Source organism: Trachypithecus francoisi, unplaced genomic scaffold (genome assembly GCF_009764315.1).
Source record: "Trachypithecus francoisi isolate TF-2019V2 unplaced genomic scaffold, Tfra_2.0 Lachesis_group4, whole genome shotgun sequence".
Lineage (NCBI taxonomy): Eukaryota > Metazoa > Chordata > Mammalia > Primates > Cercopithecidae > Trachypithecus > Trachypithecus francoisi.
In genome coordinates this window covers 89,862,260-89,881,591 of record NW_022681469.1, presented here as the reverse complement: position 1 = coordinate 89,881,591, position 19,332 = coordinate 89,862,260, and positions in this window count along the sequence as shown.

The following is a 19,332-nucleotide window of genomic DNA, read 5'->3' as shown; positions in this document are numbered from 1 at the left end:
TAAAAATTGGCTCAAATAGATAAACAGGAGATTTTAAAATATATCTACAGCACAAGTCACAAAAGAAAGTTCGCTTCCTCATTTCCCCAACCTGTCAAGAATGAACATAATGTATCATTTACATCATTAGGGCTTTTTAGGAGAATGTTTACGGGGAAAAATTGGGAAAGAAGATAACAAAGCAGTACTAGCTTCTCACCATCAAGACGCATACAAAAGCAATAAGAAGATAAAAGCTCAACTGGGGATTCACAAGTTCAAAATTCTATATATTGCTACTGAATTTGTCTCCTATTGTGTGAAATCTATTCAAGAGCACATCTACAAGTTCACTCAATGAGCAGCTGTGTGCTGGACTGAAAGTAGAAATAGAAGAAATAAAGAAGAGATGCATCTTTGGGGTAGTGAGGGAAAGGTAGGTTCCAAGATGAAAATCTAGTATAGACAAAAGTGCCTTGAAAAGAGGTTAACTTAACCATAAAGTATAGTTAACAGTCTTTTGTGTGTATCACCCTGAACAGAAATGCTGATGCGCACTCAAGTTTGGGAACTACTAAGCTAGACTAAAAAAATGAACAAAAGGCAAGCTTCCATGCTGAAGTCTGTGCATTCAAATTCTGCCACATAAGACAACTATTAAATCTCTAGCAGTAAACAGAAAATGAGTGGAAAATTCTAAAGTATTTCTGCTAGTCAGCAGAGCTGATTTCAACTTACTTGCATAGATAGCCTCTATAACCATGACATACTACTAGATTCAGTACTATTATAAGAATCAAAGGAGAATTGAATATACCCAATACTGAGGTTCAATATGTGTACAGTAAGTTCTAATCGAAGTCTTGCCCTAGCAGAACTACAAATTGCATAAAAGATCTCAGCCACTTTCAGGAAGCAATTCCTGTCCTTCTAAATGACAGTCCTGTTGTATCGATTTCATGGATTTGGCAACAGCCGTGAAACTTGTCATGATGGGATTACATCTTATGTAAGGATTGAATTCTAATGTTGTAATGCCTATGATGTTACTTCATTCTTCTGGACCAGAAAGTGTAAAAGGGCAAGATAAGCAAAGAAAACAATTGGAGAAAAAGAATATTCAGACAATTTTCAGATTGTAATAAATTTGAAATGTGTTTAGACTATCAGTAGACATTAGTACATAACATCAAATATAGGCTAGCAAAGCATAAACACCAGAAATAATAATGATGTTGGTAGTATTAACAATGATAATAATACAGGCTGGGTGCAGTGGTGCACTCCTATAATCTCAGTTACTCCAGAGGATCACTTGAGGCCAGAAGTTCAAGACCAGCCTGGTCAACAAAGCAAGATTCCATCTCTAAAAAAAAAAAAAAAAAAAATTCTAATAAAAAATTAGCCAGGTGTGGTGGTATATGCCTGTAGTCCCAGGTCCTTAGGAGGCTGAGGCAGGAGGTTCAGCTGAGCCCAGGAGTTCAAGGCTGCAGTGAGCTATGATCACACCACTGCATTCTAGCCTGGGTGACAGAGTGACAGAGCAAGACCTTGTCTCTAAAAATGACAACAATGATGTAGATAATCCAAGTTAAAATGGTTTATTAGGGGAAAAAAAAGGATTAAAACAGAAAGACAAGCAAATGCAAGACAACCTGGGTCATTTTAAAAAAAGGCAAAAGTGGTGTCAGGCTTCTAGCCTAATAAGGAAATGATGAAATACCAAATAGATAGTGAGGCAAGTGAATAGATGACATCCAATGTTGCTGGTCATTTAGGAAAGAATGAAATCAACTTGGTGGACTATACTGCCCTATTTTTATAGTGATGAATTCATTTCATCCATCCAATACAACAAAATTAAATAACAACATCCAATTATAACCAAAAAATATAATAATGTTAGATATGAGAGCAAGTAAGTTTGAGAAAGTACATTTTATCATTTGGGCCTGTGCTGCCCACTAGCCATGTATGACTATGTACTCATTAAAATTAAATAAAACTCAATTCAGGCCATTGGCCACATTTGCTAAATTTCAAAGACCACATGTGCCTAGTGGTTATGATACTGGAGAGCATAAACAGAATATTTCCATCATCACAGAAAATCTTATTGGACAGCACTGATCTATACAACTGTTAGAAGTGCCCTGTACATGAGAGATTAGATCTAAAAGAATACACATACACACACACACACACACACACACACACAAAGCCAACAAGTCATCCATTCTTTCATTCAAAACATTCATTAGGCATTTCTCATGTGAGAGTTGCTGTGCTAGGCATTCAGAGACCACAGATTAAAACAAAATAGTCCCTGCCTTTGAGGATCTCACAGAGCAATAAGTAATAACAATATATTAATAAGTGGTCAATCAGCAAACACTTGTTGGGCATCAACTATAAGAAATGCACACAGTGCTATGGAAGAAAACAAAACAGTAAGCATAAAGTCTCACCTCAAGGAGCTTACAATTTCATTAATGACACACAACACACAGCAAGATGTAAAATGTTTTAAGTGGCCAATTAACATTTGCAACTGTGTATTTCAAACTGAGGTCAATGAGCTTGATGTGAAATTTTTTTTTCCATTTTGGGATTTCATTTGGATGATCATCTAAATATATATATTGTATTCTAATCAGTTTCTGAATAAACGTTTAAAAACTAAATACTGCCACCAAATTTTCATCAGGTTGTTTGCACTTGGTGTTTTCAATCATGCATATACTAAGTGGAGATCAAAGAATAGAAAGTTTGCTAAACAAATAAAGTCTGTTTAGAGAAAAGGTAAGGATGAAGTGAGTCTTTACAGAACACATGGTAGCACAGGCAGACAAAAGTACCTGTACTATAGTGGTTACAATCATCATGAATGTGAAGATAATGCATGCATCCTATCACTGTGTAGCTTCTACACAATCTGTTCTCCATTCCAAAAATCTTGGAATACAGCTTACACATTTGATTTAGAATTCGATGACTCCACAATACTAATCACATATTCAAGAGAACAAAAAGATGTTACAGAAGTCTCAGGTGATGTCTCATTACAACTGACTTTGAGGATTATTTGAGGAATTTTGATCATGTGTAAAGTCTGATTACCCTGAGCCATACACAAAGCCTCAAAGTTAATATTGTTTGTTTGGTTTTAATCTACTTATAAAAGGATAATTTCTGTATCTATATTGATATAAAACATAGAAATAGATTAAATAAGAACAGAACCTGAGACTGTATCTTTATACTCTTAAACTGGATACTGGCAATGTAATTTCAACAATACAGCATCATCTGTCACAGAGTTCATTGTTGTTTCTTTTAATTTCATCAATTCTGTTGTTTATATTCAACATTTGTTTGTTGGGTTTGGTTCTATAATTTAAGAAATCTATAAGCAAAAGCATTTGTATTTTATGTTCCTATATACTTAAGTAGAATGTTTAATAAAAAATAAACACATTCACACTGTACACACCTGTAGTCTTAGTCAAAACCAGCCCATTCTTCCTGTGGTATTTTATTTGGAGAAGGTGCCCATTAGGAAGTCAAACCTTCTCTGCCCTCCTTCCCATCTAAGTGGTGGGAGACCATGAATCTCTAGCGAGCCACAGGGTAATTGCAAAGAGACCATAAATACACATGTAAATCATCCTGTGTATTAAATATACTACTATAATTCAAAAATATAAGGATGCTGTTCCTTTAAAATGCAAATTCCTTTAAAAGACTTTCTTAATACAGTAGCCTTTTTATTATGGATTTTCTCAATTAATACTAGAATTTCATTTGTAAGCCTGCAAAAACACAGCCATAACCCTAAACTACTGTAGGAATTCAGAGAGGAATGAGATCTCCGTGTGCTGCAGTAATCAGAGGAAGCATCACAGAAGAGGTGGGACATACATTGGGCCCAGTGAAAAAGTAGGGCAGAGAAGCACAGCTTCCTAATCCCCAACAGAACCCCAGCAGTATGAAAGTCTGATTTTGGCTATGAGATGATCACTCATAGAAACCTGTGCTACATAGTTCTCTTTCTATTGCAAGACGCAGAAATTCAATTTATGGATAATTTATTGCTCACATAACATACCCTTGGAAAAATCAGCTATAGAACCAGACTTAAGAATGACTGGATGCAGGGAATGAAAAACTGAAATGTTCTTATTTCTCTCTCTCTCTCTCTCTTTTCTCTCTCTTTTTTCTCTCTCTCTCTTTTTTCTCTCTCTCATCTTGACTTTTCTTTACACGTTGATTTATTCTCTCAGGTTGGCTACTCCTTTTTATCTAAAATCAAAGCCACCTGCTAGCTCCAAGTTTAGGATTTAAATCCTTAATGATTTACTGGATGAAAGGCAGGGAGTGGCAACAGTTAAAAATGTAAGGGCCTGGCACGGTGGCTCACATTTGTAATCCTAGTGCTTTGGGAGGCCTAAGCAGGAGGATAGCTTGAGGCCAGGAGTACAAGACCACTCTGGGCAATACAGCAAGACCCCTTCTACAAAAAAAAAAAAAATGTTTAAAAATAAACAATGAATAAAAATTAGCCAGGTATCCTGGCGTAAGCCTGTAGTCCTAGCTACTTGGGAGGCTGAGACAGAAGGATCACTTGAGCCTAGGACCTCAAGGTTATACTGAGCTATGATCACACCAGTCTTGGGAGCAGAGCAAAACCCTGCACCAATCAATCAGTCAATGTAATAAAGATAGGCTGGGTCCAGGCTCTGAAAGAACTGGTGCCATGCTAAGAAGTTTGGGCTTTTAAAGTCAAATCTGGCCTAATCTAGCTCAGGAAATCTAAAACCTATATGAAGAAATTAAGTTTATTTAGAGATTTCCTGAGCTACAGTGTGTTCTAGAATAGATTAGTACTGTTGACCCCAGTCAAGGAGGCGCTGGCTCACAATTTCCCTCTTTGAGAACAGTAGTATTCTAGAAGGGTGCACACCTGAACCCAGATGGAGCAATAATAAAACTCCCTTTGCCTGGCCACAGTGGAGTAGTCCATAGGTATGCACCTGATCTAACACAATCCAGTCACACCACTTCCTTGAGTTATTCAATTTTAAATGTTTACATTTTGGTTCAGATACCCAGAGAAATCTTAACGGCTTCCTCATACTGTGCTGGGATGTAGAGTAAAACTCAGTAAAATTAACAGAAAATAGATAAGACTTCCTGGGTACAGTGGAGCAGCAAGGGGATCTGGCCCAACGATTCTGATCAATGGAACCAGATCCATTTAAAGAAGATATTTAAGTACATAAAACAGAAGAAAAAAGTAGAATATCTATGAATAGATTTCAGAGGCACCACAGAGTAGAAAGAGGGACTGAGTAATAGAAGAACAAAGGAAGAATGTCTCAATAGACTTTTCAAGATCAAAACAGTGGCATCTACTGAAAAAGCTATAGAAAGAACCCTGTGGCCAAAGAGGCAATGAGAATTCATAAAGTTACTTGATTTAATTTAATAGTAGAAATCTACATATAGGAAAGAAAGGAGACACAGTGCTTTTGATTTTAACCAAAATGATAAGTAGAAATAAAAATGCATAGCCTCTACTCCCCATTCTTACTTTTAGATCTAAGAGAGATCTATAATATGTACTTCCTGCTGAGAAAATAAAAGAAGGCATGGTACAGCGCACTCTCTCACTCCTCTCTTTAACCCTCATCTTGCAGTATCCAGTTCTCTCAAGGTGAATGATGGAACCCAACAGCAATTGTAGCACTGACATCCACTTCATTGTGAGTAACAGGCTTTCTCCCTGGAAACTTCACTTACTGCTTTTGAGTATGGGATGTGTACTACAAGACTTTAGGCTCTGGAATCAGACCTGGATTCAATACCTAATGCCACCCCTAGCTGAACAACCCTTGGCAAAGTATTTAGTCTTTCAAAGTCTCCACACACCTGCCAGGGGAGAAGGGAGGCAGAACTAGGAAAATATAAACTAAACTACCAGAGTTTGAGATACAAAATAGTTAAAATATGTCTGGCAAAGTGCTTAGAGCACAGGGTATGTTCAATAGTCCCCCAACCCCCTACATAGCACCCCATAGTCACTGGGCCATAAATATAGTACAATGGTCCTTTAGCTCTGCTCCTTTCTATAAAATGAGGGTAGACCACACTGCAGGCCTCCAAGTCACAGCACTGGTTCCCTGCAAGGATTAGTGGAATCAGTCTCTTGAAAGTCTTTCATGCATGGAATATATTTAGGGACTAATTAAGTCAATACCCAGACTAATGTATGTGTAATGATTCATCTTTCAAAGGTTTTCTACTCCTTTCTTACCACCACCACTCATAAATGAACCCTCATTACCATTATTCTCCTAAATCCTGGAAGAGTTTTCTCTTCCAAGGAGTCGCATGACTTCAGCCACTTTCCAATTCAATCCCATCTCTAGAAGGTTATCATGCCTATCCTGGCCAAAAACTCAAACATTTCATTAAGCAATCATTTTTTTCTTCTTTCCCTCAGCAGTGGACACTTGTCATTCTTTTTGGCAAGGGACAATGGGACCCCATTATTATATGTGGAGAATCCTCTCTTTTATGATATGGAGCCCACATTCCACTGTAGAAGCTATATGCCAACAGCGACAGCAGCAGTACCTCACAGGACAAATTCTGCAGAGGGATTTGGAGTCTTGTTTCTACTTGAGTAGCTTCGAAGTCAGGTCTGCGGACTATACCAGAGGTTCTTTAGAAAAAAAAAAAAATAAGGTCTTACTGTGCTGCCCAGGCTGGAGCATGGTGGCACGATCACGGCTCACTGCAGCCTCAAATTCCCAGACTCAGGTGATCCTCCCACCTCAGCCTTCCAACTAGCTGAGACTTCAGGCACATACCATCATGTCCAGGTAATTTTTTCTGTGTGTGTGTGTGTGTGGTGTGTGTGTGTGTGTTTTGTAGCGACAGGGTTGTGCCATGTTGCCCAGGCTGATCTTGAACTCCTGGAGTCAAACGATTCATCCGCCTTGGCCTGCCAAAGTGCTGGGATTACCGGCATGAGCCACTGTGCCCACCCTATACCAGAGATTCTATGAGCTAGTCAATGTGGTGGACACATCCTAAGCTGACCTCCTAGGAGTCATGCCCTTGTATAGTGTTATGCCACTCTCTCACTATTATATTATAGTATATAAGACTCTTTCTTATCAGACTGGAGCAAGAGAGATTTCCTTGCCAGCTTTAAAAAAAGTAAGCTGCCATGTTGTAACAGTGCCTATGAGAGGGCCACATGGCAAAGAATAACAGCAGCCTCTAAGAGTTAAGGGTAGCCTCTGGCTGACAGCCAGCAAGAAAATGGAGGCCTCAGTCCTACAGCCATGATGAGATAAATTCTGCCAAAGATAGAAAAAAGCTTGGAAGTGGATCTTTTCCCATTGATCTTCTGTTGAGATTGCAGCCCTAGCCAACACCGGAGATCTCTGGCCAGAGGACCTAGTTAAGCTATGACTGGACTTCTGAGCAATGAAACTGATATGATAAAGGGGTGTTGTGTTAAGCAGCTAAATTTGTGGAAATGTGTTACACAGCAAGAGAAAACAAGGTCAAAATCCTCTAATAAATTTATTTGATGCTTATATTAACTAAAGTTAGTTTCCATGACTTGCTACCAAATACCTTGAGTGACACACAGACTATCCAAATCTTACCCTTCTTTCAGTGGCCACTTCAAATTCCACTCATCACTGTTGTACTAGAACTAAACCAGTCCACACCCATCTCCTTCTTATCAAAGTTTCTGTAGAGATGTGAAGAAAGTACCATTTCCAGCAACCTCAGCGCTCCTCAGCTCACCAGCAACACGTTATACTCTCTCTGGTGCAGCAAACAATAGATAGTAGTTTTCCTCTCTTTGAAGCTCTAAACAAAATTCATCGCAGTAAACAGGAAACCACATCTGAACTTTTTTTCAGTAGTTGATACTTAATGATTTGGATGAGCTCCTATAAACCATACATTTAGGGAAAGGAAGAGTAAAAATAAATATATTAGCTTAATGGAGCGCTCTTGGTACTGTCTGCTTATTCAAAAATACTTGCATGAGATTACATATTACAATTTTCTACAGAATTACAATGCTTCCTTCTGCAAGCTAGATAATATATTCCACTGTTAATTGTAATAATACAATATCAGAAGTCTATCACTTTGGCTGTTACAAATCATGTGGGCAATTATCCTAAAAAAAATTCTAGTGGAGTTTGAAGGAGAGGAGATTTGATGAGATGTAGAAAAAGAACAAGTTTCTGTCCATTTTCTTAAAAAGTCTGATTTATTCAGATATGAGGTCTACATGGACAGAAATGACCAGATAATTCCATAAACCTTCTGTTCACTTTGATATCTGTAAGTTCGGCCAAAGAAGCAGAGCTGATGAGAGAAATGGACATCCTGACACCCAGAATATGATCTCTGACCATTACTGGCTGCCTCTGGAGTGGACACTCCATTATTGTCCCCATCAATACTCTCTCTTCCCAAAAATCAGGTTCTGACTTTTCTTGCTAGTGAGGCTAATGATCCTCAAGCTTGACAACTGTGCTGATAAACTTCAAGGGCTGCTTTGATCAGTAGGGTGGCAGTAGGTAGTTGACAGGGTGAGGCCAGCAGGGGCAGAGAAATATGTGGACTATGGATTGACTGCAAGAACAAATATTCTACAGAGGTGTGTGTGATTGTTTGTTTATTTCAGCAGTAGCTATTAGAGTCATGGTTCTCTCCCATCAACAGGCCAACAGTATGATCCATCCCCTTATGACTATATTGACTGATTTAAAATCTGATCTGCACATATATAAAGATGACCACTTTAAAAATCTGGAAATACATAAATTTATGAAGTTATCATAAGATACAGGAGCAGCTTGCTTTCATCATTAAAATACAGGAAATATAGACGTTACACTTAGCTTCACACTGATTCGCTATTGTGTAATGTTGGGTATATCAGTGTACCTGCTGCCTCCTTCCTAAAATGAGAACAATATGTCATCCTACCTATCTCTCAAATGTTTTGAGGAATCACCAAAAAGTGTAAGAATTATAATAACAAACTGGGAAACAATTGTATATATCTGCAGATGCATGCAATAAAAATTAAGTATAATAACTATTGAAAGCAAAAGGCGTCAAGCAGTAAAAGCCCCCACCAACTTAAACAGTAATATAAATTATATTTTAAAACAAAAAAAACCAATGAAGCAAAAATAAAAAGCCACATTTGGATGTAATAACAAAAAATGTCCATAACTACAATATTTCACTAATGAGAAGGTACAGATGCTACATACAGAAGGATTTTATGATGTCCATATGTTTCTCAAATGACTCTCCTTGTTAGCTATTTCTCCACATCTCTATTTAAGAATAACCTGCACCTTCCCCACTGAGCATGTACAAATTATAATGTAATATGTTGTAATATTTAAACAAATTCAAAAAAGAAGTAATTCTAATAAAAAGAAAGGAAAGCTACATAAACCTAGATGTAGATATTAATAAAAATCTGAATTCTGGTGTCATTCAAATTAGTTAATTAAATAGGTTTTTTTTTTTTTTTTTTTGAGACGGAGTCTCGCTCTGTCCCCCAGGCTGGAGTGCAGTGGCCGGATCTCAGCTCACTGCAAGCTCCGCCTCCCGGGTTTACCGCCATTCTCCTGCCTCAGCCTCCGAGTAGCTGGGACTACAGGCGCCCACCACCTCGCCCGGCTAGTTTTTTATATTTTTTAGTAGAGACGGGGTTTCACAGTGTTAGCCAGGATGGTCTCGATCTCCTGTGATCTCGATCTCGACCTTGTGATCCGCCCACCTCGGCCTCCCAAAGTGCTGGGATTACAGGCTTGAGCCACCGCGCCCGGCCTTAAATAGATTTTTATCTGGTCAGCTGGCCTTAACATTCAAAACTCCTAAACCTCAAATAGAGTTCATCCATATCTTAAATATATAATTATTTATATATAGTGGCAATAACTTCATAAAACTCTTTCTACTATAATAACGATTATAGTTAATTTGGTCACCAATCACAAAAATCTATAACCATGTATAAGATTATCTTTTAATTGCAAAAGAGCCATCATTATTTTTACAGAAGATGGCAGTTTAGTGTGCTAAACACTCTCTAGTCAGAGTGCTGGTCTGACTCTCCAATAAAGACCAGCCCAACAGGCTGAACTGCAGAAGGAAAGAAACAGGAAGATCAAGGTTTAAAAAAAAAAAAAAAAAAAAATCTGTCTCCTACCCATAAACTGGTATTTAATTTAAAACTCTTAACTTCCTTTTGCACAACCTTATGTGCATCTAATCATGTCCATTCTGTAGTAAAGATAATCAATTCACGAGCAGAGCTAAGAAAGCATCTCTCTCCCTCTGGCTGGCAGTTTATCAAAGGTCAGACAGGATTCCCACCTTACATGCCTCTGTTTAATAGCTAAAACATATATGAAAACACTAGCTTTTTCCCACAGAGAAAATGGCATATTCTAAGAAAACGCTGCTCTTCTTCAAATGTGCCCCATTCAAACGAAATGGATGAGAATAAATTACAAGCAAGTTTTACAACTGACTAAATTATGTTGTTTCGGAAATACAATATTCTTATTAGCCATTTTAAATATAAATGGTTTCCAGAAGGAACATCAGTAATTTGATGTTTGAGGAATTAAATTGTTCCAAACTGGAACAGTGGTTTAAAAGGATAAGGAGGACTAATTATCTGTGGTAAAAGGCAAATACATTAAACAACAAATTTTCAATCACGATAATTTCCATAATAAATATCAAAAGTACCAAAGAGAAGTTCAAAATATATCCTTTAAACATGATTTCTAATGTATTAAATGCAACTTATTCTGTGCTGTTGTTAATTACAGGATTAGAAAGATTTCTGGAGCATCAGAAAATAACATCCAGGCTTTTTCAAATGTCAAAAGGTTTTCTTTTGGAAGATTTTTAATTTTTTTCCCTTTAATATGGGTTCTCTACGTATGTACTCCCTTTTTCCAGATTTCAATAGTGCCTGCAAGATTTGAAAACATGACAGCGCTCTGAATACTTGTAATTGCTAAATCTTACTCCTTATGAGAAATCTCAGCACAGCAAGAGTATTTAGTTGTATATGCATTGTTATACCATTTGGGGAGAAAAGAATTAACTCTTTGCTTTCTTTTCGGGTAGAAGTTAAACTTTTTAAGCCTTCTTACACCTTTCCCATATTTTACACACACATACACTCCCCATATACATGTAATAATGAATATATGTAGATATCTCATTTCTTACATGATTTCAAAATGCTACAGTTATTTAAAGCTGAAAGTTCCTTTTAGGAGATTACACACACCTCCCTGGAAGAAAAAAACAATTGACAGATCTTCCTGAAATTGGAGCATAGGAGACTCACTAGAGAATTCTCCAAGTCCACATCACAGGAACTACATCCTCAGCTCTCCGTCGCAGGCCACCTCTCCTGACAACCGCGCCTCGGATCTGGAGAGAGCTCGGTCCCGCTCTGTCACATCACAGACACACAGGCCTGACACCAGCACCTCTCACTGCGGACAAGTGGGTGACGGCTTCAAAGCCAAACAAACGCAGCTTGCTAGGCGCTCAGGGAACGCCCCCGTCCTCTGCTCCTTTTAGTCCTTGCTGTGACACCCTCATATGGCATCTAATTAGCCAGTTAACCTTAATAAGCTTACGATTCATCACTCTCCTTCCACTAGCCAAGGAACTGCTTTATCTCCCATCCTCCAGCCTCCTGAACTTTTCTTAAAACCCAGGATTCTGATGTATTGACTTAAAACTGAAGTCCCTCAGGAAACATCAAAGGTACCCCCCAATAAGCGTTGCTCCCCTCAAGCAACACGTTGCCAGTACAAACTTTTCATTCATAGCTCGGCTCCAACATAAACTGGGTGTGTTTGGGGGCGGGAGAGAATCACGCCACCGGCCGCTCGCCTCGGTTTGCCAAATGTCAGGGTCTGTACACAAAGATAACCTAGCACCCAACTTCTGACAAAGGTTCCGTTAAACCCACCGGTCTCCGGGCTGCGAGATGCGAGGCAAGTGGCATCAGAGTCCGGACTGAGATGCTGTTAACCTGCGGAACCCGAGCAGGGAATACCGCGGCGCATCCTGAGGACCGGTGGCCCCCAATTCCCAGGGCTTTCCTCGAGCACCAGCCGGGGACTCGGCCGTGGTGCCACTCACCTCCGCCCGCTCCTGCTGAGGCTGTCGCGCCCTCCTTCGCTCCGTGCCGGCGACCTCCTAACTTCTCCCCCTTCTCCAAACAGCCATCTTTCGAGGAGGAGAAGAGAATGGTGAGGCAGAAGCAAAAGGGGAATGAAAGTTGACTCGGGGACCGCCGCTGCTCCTCTAGCCGAGATTTACCGGCCGCGGCGGGCACTAGAGGAGGAGACCGCGGAGAGAGCGGCGGGCGCGGCGGCCGGCTTGGTGCGCGCTGCGCGATGTGCGGGACGCGCCGCCGCCGCCGCCGCCGCCGCCGCCGCGCGGGGGGAGCTCGGGAGGGCGGCAGCGGGCGGCTGCGAGCTGCGAGCTGAGCGGGTGGCGGCGCGCGGAGGATTTGCTAAAAATAGCACTTCTTGGGGAGGGAAGTGGGGGACGGAGGTGGGAGGAGAGGCTCGGCCGGGAGCCCCAGCGCCGCGGAGGTTGGGCGGGGCTGGGTGGGGAAAGAAGGAAGGACCCGCGGCGAGAGCGCGGGCCCAGGCGCTGGAGACCCGCAGGGCGGGCCGGGAGGCTCGGGCCAGAGGGGATTACAGGCGCGGGAACACCTGGGCGCGCGGCCGACGCGCGGGAGGCAGGAGGGCAGCAAGGGCAGCGCAGGGTGGAGCGGAAGAGAGCTCTGGGCTGCACCAGCGTTTTTTTCCCCCGCAGGGGAAGGACCAGGGAGCGTAAGGCGACTTGGGGTTTCTGAAGCGAGACATGCCTACGCGAGGAGCGGGGTGTTGGTCAGGCGGCGGCCGTGACAGAGAACGGTGCTGGGGAGAAGCCCGGCCGCTGCCTCGCCCTCTCGCGCCCTCGGTGACTCAGGGAGCCCCAGCCGCTCAGGTGCGCGCCACGCAGCTCCATCCCGCCCCAGCTGAGCGACTTCTTTTTAAGAAGAGGCGGTAGCATTGTGGGGCGGTACCTGGAACATCCCCACAGATGCCTGGAGCTTAAAGAGTCATTCAAGGGAATTTTAAGAAAAAAAAATGCTACATTTGGGGTTTTTCAAATGGGAAACGTGAGGGAATATGGTGACTGCTGTTGGAAACATGACTTAGGTTTGCCGTGTTTTAAGGCTGAACAGAGAGGACCATTCGCTCTGAAACCAACCCTGAAAGAAGGCAAGCAGAGTTAGAAGGGCCAAGAATTAACGAGGTGATCTTCAGTGGTTAGTATTCTTACCTTGGGGATTTTTTTTTCTGCTATAACTGAAGTCTATACTAGTATCACTAGTAGTTGTGGATTCCTTTATGAAGCGTACAACACTAAAATATTTTTTAAGTGTAATCCTAAACATACTTGGCTAAAGCTAACAGTTGATCACTCAAAGAGGCTAATATTTATGGTGTATGTAATTTGACCGTCAAACGAATTAAAGCTGGTGTCTCTGCTTTTATATTTATGGTTTTCCTCTATGTCAGCTAAAACACAGCTAGCTCATAGATGAATTACATGGATGGAAAGAGCAAGAAAGACCTAACCCAGTGCCCTCCTTTTCAGAGGAGAGAACTGGGATCCATGGGAGTAGTGTGATTTGCCCAAGGTCTCACAGTGGCAGAGTTCAGATTAAAATTTAGGATTAGGGCCTAGGTCCAGTAGCTCAAGCCTATAACCCCAGTACTTTGGGAAGCCGAGGCTGGAGGATTGCTCGAGCCCAGGAGTTCGAAACCACTCTGGGCAACAAAGTGAAACCCCCATTTCAAACAAACAAACAAAAACCTCAGGAATAAAGCCAGACTACCAATTTCATAATAGCAAGATAACTCGAGAAAAGGAGTGGTATGATATCTGTACTTTTAAAATAGTTAAGCCTTCTTAGGAGGATAAAAGTGTATGACAGCTAGATTTATCCCTCCCTTTGCCCTGATCAAGAATTCACACTGCAGGAGTGGTCGGCTAGCTTTAAATAAAAATTTAAAAATAAAAAATAATAAAGGTCGTACTCCAAAGGCTGTTGGTGCTAGAGCTTCTGCTTAACTTTCTGTCCACACTGAGGATTCTGTTCATTAGCATGATGAATCTTAGTAATGGGTTCTCATTTCATGGATGAAATTGATGGTATTGACTCAAGTAGAGATATTTCTGATTTGTATATATGCCAGATATAACTATCTCATGACTTTCACCCTTTACCTTTCAAAATGAAGTTAAGAAATGGTGAAGTGTCCAGCCTTTAAGTTTTTGGAGTTTTTGGGGGATTTTTGGTTTTTGGTTTTTGTGGGGATTTTTTGTTTTGTTTTGTTTTGTTTTGTATTTTGAGACAGGGTCTTGCTCTGTCACCCAGGCTGGAGTGCAGCTGCACCATCAGGGCTCACTCCAGCCTTGACCTGGGCTCAAGTGACCCTCTAGCCTCCCAAGTAGTATCTGGGACTAACTTTTTTAGAGATGAGGCCTTACTCATCTGGCTCACCTGGCTGAGGTAATGTTGATCAGGTTTTTCCACTGTAAATTTATTCTTTTTTTCCCCTTTACATACTATATTCTCTGAGAGGAAGTCATTATGTGCAGCCAACACTTAAGGAGTAGAGATACGGCCTCTTCTTTTAGGGCAGAGTATAGTGCCTAGGCTGATTTTTTTTTTTTTTCAATGATTCTGTTTGCCTACCATTGACTCTAAGGGAAAAATTCTCTCTCTGTTGTCTCTCAAGAAACCTTTCATGTAAAGTATGGTTGAAGCACATAAAAGGAAATGTCCCTGGGATTTCACTGGGCATCTAAAACAGATTTTGTGTAATAAAGATGTATATGGCAAAATTTGAATTGAAACTTACTTTCACCTTTTAGGGTGGTGATACCATGCATAGTTAACCTTCACTTAAGTCTAATTATTTAAGTATCCCATGTCCTGGTCATTTCACAAATGGGAGCAGTCCTCCTCATCATTCTGCTAGATATTTGAATGCTGACTTTGAGTAAGATACATGCTGGGTGCTACTAGAGACTCAAATATTTTAAATTATGACTTACTTGAAAAGATAATTTATCTTAAAAGTTTTGGTTGGGTTGGCATGTTCTCTGTTCAAACCTATATTATTGCATATATGACATTATAATTTTTTCCTGGTTTTAGTCTCTTGTCAGCTGAGCTCTAAGAGGACAAAGATTACTTACTCACTTTTTTGTAGTTTTTTTTATAGACTATTTTTCAAAACAGCTTTAGATTTACGGAGAAATTCAGAAGATGGTACAGTGAGCCTTGAACAACACAGGGATTAGGAGAGCAGACCCTCTGCAAAGTTGAAATTGCACATGTAACTTTTGACTCTTTAAAAACTACTAATAGCCTACTGCTGACCAGAAGCCTTCTCAAAACATTAACAATTAAAACACATTTTGTATGCTATATGTATTATATACTGTAGTCAATAAAGTAGTCTAGAGAAAAAATGTTATGAAAATCATAAGGAAATATATTCATTATTCATTAAGTGGAAGTGAATCATCATGTCTTCATGCTCTTCATCTTCATGCTGAATAGGCTGAGGAGGAAGAGGAAAAGGAAAGATTCATCTTGTGTCTCAAGGGTGGTCGAGGTGAAAGAAAATGTCCATATAAGTGTATCCATGTAGTTCAAACCTGTGTTATTCAATGGTCAACTGTATAGAGAACAATATACATACATACACACACACACACAATTTCTCCTGCTATTATCATCTTTCTTTAGTATGATACATTTTCTACAATTACTGAACTGGTATTGGTACATTATTAACTGAGGTCCATAGTTTATCAGATTTTTTTTTAGCTTTTACTAATGTGCTTTTTGTGTTTAAGGATCCCATCTAGGAGACCACAATATATTTAGTGATCATGTCTTTTTAGGCTTCTGGCTGTGGCACTTCCTCAGACTTTCCTTGTTTTTTATGACCTTGACGGTTTTGAGGAATTCCAGTCAGATATATTGTAGGATACCCCTCTGTAGTAATTTGTGTAATGTTTTTCTCATGGTAAAAATTAGGTTATGGATTTTGGAAAGGAAGATTATAAAGTTCTGTTTTCATTACATTATATCAAGGGTACATACTAGGCAACATGATTTGTCACTGTTGATGATGATCTTAATCGCCTGGCTGAGGTAATGTTTGTTAGGTTTCTCCACTGTAAATTTAATCTCTTTTTCCCCTTTACATACTATATTCTCTGAGAGGAAGTCACTATGTGCAGCCCACACTTAAGGAGTAGAGATATGGCCTCTTCTTTTAGGGCAGAGTATCTACATAATTTATTTGGAATTCTTAGTCATTCACTTTTTATTTCCAAAGATCAGCACAGAGCCCTCAGCGTAGTAGGTTCTTAATACATGTGAAGTGCAAGAATAGGATTAAACAGAGTTTTTCCCCTTAAGAAAGTTTATAGGATCTGGATGTCAGCAAAATGGTGAATAAGACTTTCCAATGCTTGTACTCCTGCAGAAACATCGATCTAAACAACTATACATGCACAAAAATACACTCCCCAGGCCACCTGCTGTGGCCCTATATGCCAGTGAACCCACAGTTTGGGCCTGCTTCAGCAGACCTTGGGTCTAGGCCTATCCTGATAGACCCCAAGCTCCAGGCTAGCTTTCATGGCTTCAAGTACCAAGCCAACACCCATGATCCTTGGTTCCAGGCTATAACCCAGAGATGCAGGATCCAGTAGACCCAGAGTCCAAACACCCCAGTAGACCCCAATGTCAGGCCAGACCTCATGGACTGAGACTACAGAACCAACCATGCCAACCCAGGCTCCAGACTGGCCATGGTGGACCCAGGACCTAGGCCTGCCCCTGCAGACTCGCCTCCAGGGCAACCCCAGTGCAGGCCAGTTTCCAGCCCCATCTTAGTGCCTGCCCATCCCCTGTAGAATGAAGCTTAAAGCACATAGCAGAACTAAGTCAGCCCCTATAGACCCAGGATTTGGGCAGGATCCCATGGACACAGGCTGTAGGCACACCCTCATGAATGCAGGCTCCAGGCCCACCCCCATGGACTCAATCAACATGTCCACCCCAGTGGATGCAGACCCCAGGTACAACCCCATAGACCTGGGCACCAGGGCAGGCTCCCTGGGAAATCCAGCAGTAACTCTACCTGTGAACCACACCAGATAGCATGCCCAGAATCTCTAGACAGACTGACCGGTAAAAGGTTTTCCAGATAAAGTGTGTCTGCAAAGACTGTAATAAGTCCCTGTTTATTCAAATTAACAGACACCAACACATACCAATAAGGTTCAAGAAAAATCAGGGAAACATGACACCACCAAACAAGGAAAATAAAGTGCTAAACTAATCCTAAAAAAATGAGATCTATGAAATGATTTACAAAGAATTCAAAATAACTGTTTTAAGGAAACTTAGTAAACTTGAGGGAAATATGGAGAAATAATTCAATGAAATCAAGAAAACAATAAATGATGAAATGAGAAATTTAATAGAGATTAAAATTATCTTTAAAAATCAATTCCTAGAGCTGAAAAATTTAGTGAATGGTATAAAAAATACAATAGAGAGCATCAATAGTAAAATTGATGAAAAAGAATCTGTGAACTGGAAGACAGGTTATTTGAAAATATATAAGAGGAGAATATGTAAATAAGAGGAGAAAACAGAAAAAAAGTAATAAAGAAAGCTTACATAATTTATGGGAAAGCATCAAAAGAGAAAATATTTGAATTATACCTCAAGAGGGAGAGAAAAGAGATAAAGGGCCAGAAAAATTACTATTATTTTTTTCTTTTGAGAGGAAATCTCACTCTGTCATCCAGGCTGGAGTGCAGTGGTGCAATCTCGGCTCACTGCAACCTCTGCCTCCTGGTCCTCTGCTCTCCAGTCCTGCTGAACTGTGAATCAATTAAACCTCTTTCCTTTATAAATTACCCAGCCTCAGGATGTCTTTATTAATACGATATCAGAGGTAGGTATGCTTATATCAGATAAAATAAACAAAGAAGGTCATTATGTAATGATAAAGGGGTTAATTCATCAACAGTATATAACAATTATAAATATATATGCATACAACATCAAAGCACCTAGATATGCCTCAGCCTCCCAAGTAGCTGGGATTACAGGTACCTGCCACCATGCCCAGCTAATTTTTGTATTTCTAGTAAAGACAGGGTTTTGGTGAAAGATATAATATAATCTAGTGAAAGATATAAATATCACTGTATGGGAAGGTCAAAAGTCTCCAATCAGATTCAATCCAAATGAGATTACACCAAGACACATTAAAATCAAACTGTCAAAAATTAAAGACAAGGGAGGATCCTGAAAGCAGCAAGTGAAAATAAGCATATCACACACAGGGGAGTTTTAATAAGGCTAGCGGTGTATTTCTTAGCAGAAACCTTATAAGCCAGGAGAAAGTGGGATTATGTATTCATAATGCTGAAGAAAAAAAAAATAGGAATCCTGCCAATTAAGACTACTGATATTCACCAGTTGTTCTTTAGAAATGAAGGAGAAATAAAGGCTTCCCAGAGTTTATACCACCAGAACTGCCTTACAAGAAATGCTAAAGAGATTTCTTCAAGCTGAAGAAAAGGACTCTAATTAGTAAGAAAACTATGTATGAAGGTATAAAATTCACTGGTAAAAGTAAGCACAGAGTCAAATTCAGAATATTCTAATCCTGTAATAGTGGTGTGCAGATCATTTATATTTAGTATAAAGGTTAAAATACAACACTATTAAAAATAATAGCTACAATAATTTGCTAAGATATACACAATATAAAAAGATGTAGATTCAAACATCAAAACATAAAATATCAACATTCTTTACTCAGAGTGAAAAGTTTTTTAACATAAAATGGCTAAAATAAAAGTATTGAGTTTTTCTATGCAATAAAAATTAAATAATTATCATCTTAAAGTAGCCTGTTATAGGCCGGGTATGGTGGCTCAAGCCTGTAATCCCAGCACTTTGGGAGGCCGAGATGGGCGGATCACGAGGTCAGGAGATCGAGACCATCCTGGCTAACACGGTGAAACCCCGTCTCTACTGAAAAATACAAAAAACTAGCCGGGCGAGGTGGTGGGCGCCTGTAGTCCCAGCTACAGGGGAGGCTGAGGCAGGAGAATGGCATAAACCTGGGAGGTGGG